The sequence below is a fragment of the Myotis davidii genome, unplaced genomic scaffold (assembly GCF_000327345.1).
Source record: "Myotis davidii unplaced genomic scaffold, ASM32734v1 scaffold68, whole genome shotgun sequence".
Classification (NCBI taxonomy): domain Eukaryota; kingdom Metazoa; phylum Chordata; class Mammalia; order Chiroptera; family Vespertilionidae; genus Myotis; species Myotis davidii.
The window spans coordinates 1,928,467-1,931,999 of record NW_006300376.1 but is presented as its reverse complement, the minus strand read 5'-3'; positions in this window follow the sequence as shown (position 1 = coordinate 1,931,999).

Here is a 3,533-nt window from a genome sequence, read left to right as displayed (position 1 = left end):
CAGCAGGAAATAAGGCAGACAAGATTCTTGATCTGATGGAGATTGTATTTCAGTGGAGAATGACAGATAGTAAAACATAGATGAGAAAATTTCAGATGCTGATGAGTCCCATGAAGAACAGAACACATAATTATATAATGGAGAACAGAGGGATGGGTATTTTAGATGGAACAGATGATAGCAGGAGTTAGCCATGGAGAGACCTGGGGAGAAGCATTTCAAAGGGAGGGAATAGCAAGTGCAAACTCAGGGTAGCAGAAGAGAAGAAAGAGTACCAATGTGGAAAGAATGTGGTAAACAAGTTGCTGAGTATCAGTTAAGGTTTTGGTTGGGCAGTTGTAATAAAGAGACCAAAAATACGACTTAAATACAAGATAAAGATTTATGTCTTCCTTATGTAAAAAACCAGAAAGACAGTCCTGGTTTGATGGTATTGGGGACCTAGGCCCTTTTCATCTTGTTGTTTGACCATGTTTACTCTCTGACCATGTTTACTCATCCTGTGGCTTAAAATGCCTAGTACTGCTTTCACCCTTCAACCATCATACTGGTATTCCAGTCAGCAAGAATGAGGGAAAGGGAAACAGAGTCATATCTCTTTCATTTGAAGAACAACTTGGAGATTGCATACATCACTCTGCTCACATCCCATTGGCCAGAATTTGCCACCTGACCATTTCTAGCTGTGAGGGAGGCTAGGAAATGTGATCATTAGCTTGAATTTGTGTAACTGGATAAACTTCGGTGACTCTATTTCTAAACAAAGAGGAGACAAATCATTATTAAGGGACAACTAATAGTCTTTTTACAAAGTGAGCGGTAGATCAAGCTAGTAATATAGGCAGTACCCTATGTATGTATGTAGGGCCTTGCTGGCCATGACAAGGAGTTTAGATGATATTGTAAGCATGTGTATTATCTATTTGTTGTTTTATAGATTTTCCCTGAAATGTAGATTCTTATAATTAACATTTATTACCTCACAGTTTCTGTGAGTCAGAATTTGGGAGCCACATTGCTGGGTGGTTCTGGCTTAAAGTCTCTCAGGTAATTGGAGTTGAGACATTGACTAGGGTTACAGTCATCTGAAGGCTTAACTGAGGCGGGAGGATCTTCTTACATGATGGCTCATTCACATGGCTATTGGCAAAAAGCCTCAGTTATTGGCAGGGGGCTTCAATTCCTTGCCATATATAGACCTCTCCATAGGGCTGCTTGAAAGTTGTCATGACATAGTAGTAGGCTTCCTCCAAAGAAATCATATATATATATTATAATTATAATTATAATATATATATATGCAAGAAGAAACCACAATGCCGTTTATATTCAAAAATCTTGAACATCACACACCATCATTTTGGGCACATTCTATTTCTTAGATGCAAGTCACTAAGTATATATAGAGCTCATAATCAAGTGAAGAGAAAACAGGCTTTATTTTTTCAAGGGAGAAGCATCTAAGAATTTATGGACATATTGTAAGACCATAAGAGTATGATAGGAAGTCACTGGAACATTTGAAGCAAGCGTGCGCAAGATCTGTCTTACATTTTTAAATAATTGGTTTGGTTACTTTGTGGAGAATGGCTTGCATGAGGGCAAGACTGGAATCAGGAAGCCTGAGTAGCTGGCAATTGCATAGTTTTGGCAATTGATAAATGGGCCTAAGATTAAGATAGGTGAGGTGGAATTAGAGAGAAGTGGTGAGATTCAGGAAATCTTTCAGAGGTAGAGTAGACAGGACTTGATAAGATATTGCTAAATCCAATGTTACCGGGCGTCACTCCTTTTCACATTTTCAACTGTAGTGCTTTTCAAATTGACTGGTTATCAGAATCTTTGGAGAGCTTAAAAATGATAATTTGCTGGTCTTCACTTACAGACAATCTACTTTAATAGGTTAAGATGGGGAGCTGACCATTCAGAACTAGAATCCACTGTTCTAATTGTTCAATGCGTTAATTAGAAGGTAATTGTTATGTTGTTGTTTCTTTAAAAAGAGATAGATACTATGCAGTGGGCTGTATTATCCAAGTAGTCATTTCTTCATGCAACTGCCCCCCCCCCCCACCACATTCAATCAATACTAATTGCTATGGATTCAGTCTCTAAGGTAACTAACTCATAGAGAGAAAACATTCCTCCCAATCAATACTGCACTAGTCTAAGCCATCATTTATTACCTCTTAGACTATTGCAAACACCTCATGTAATTTGTTACCTCTGGTCTCTTCTTCTGCCTTTCACCTGCTGTCAAAGTAATATTCCTATCCCACATTTATGATCTTATCACCTCCATAACAAAAAAAACACACACACCTTAGTGGCCTCCTAAAACTCTCAGAGAAAGTCCACACTCCTTTAGGGTGATATTTGAGGTCATTGACAATCAGTCCCATGCTACCTTTAGAGTAATCCCATAGCCCCTTTAACACATTCATCCCAGGCACACTGACTCATTCACCCTTCCCTTAATTCTACTTCTACTTTCTGCTTTTATTGCCCTTTGTGTCTAGGATGCTCCTCTTTCTTTCTCTCTCACCTGACAATATCCTGCTCATCATCATTAAGGCCCAATTCAGATGATGGCCACCTCTATCCCTCACTCAGAATTAGTCATCCCTTTTCTTAACTCTGTCTCACTTTTAAAACACCTTTCTTATTTATGTTTATGTTCACAGTGCCTAGTAGTGTGCTTGCCCTTAGTGGGGTCCAAATAAAACATTCACACAGAATTTATTCCCTTCTCTTTACCCAGTTTTTATGCAATGGAGAAAACAAAAGGCAAACTCATCTCAGAATTGATTAATGAAATGTACAAGGAACATATACCTTAGAAATCTATACACATTTAACACAGTCTACACCCACTTTCCTATCTAATAATAGACAAACATGGTAATTGACCGTACCTTTGCCATGCCTCCCATTGGCTAATCAGCACAATATGCAAATTAACTGCCAACAAAGATGGCGGCTAATTTGCATACTGCAGGCAGGGCGGGACAGCGCAGCCGCCAGCGTGAACCGCCACCCCAGGCCGAAGGCCCCAGAAGTTGCCCAGAAGCTGGTGATCAGGGGGAGATGAGGGTCTCCTCACAGGCCTGACACCTCTGGCAGAGGTATCAGGCTTGGGCAAGGGGCCGATCCTGCGATTGGAGGGTGATGGGGGTCGACGCCACTGGCCGAGGCGTCAGGCCTGGGCAGGGGGCGGAGCTGGCAATCGGAGGGATCTGGGGGTCCCCTGTCCAGGCCTGATGCCTCTGGCCAACTCTGCGGGAGTCCTCAGGCCTGGACAAGGGGCCGATCCGGTGATTGGTGATCGGATGGTGACCAGGCCTGATGCCTCTGGCCAAGGCATCAGGCTTGGGTGAGGGGCCGATCTGGTGATGCGGGGGAGATGGGGGTCCACTTCCCAGGCCTGACGCCTGGGCCAGAGGCGTCAGGCCTGGGCAGGTGGCGGAACCGGTGATGTGGGGGAGATGGGGGTCCCCTGCCCAGGCCTGATACCTCTGGCCGAGGCATCAGGT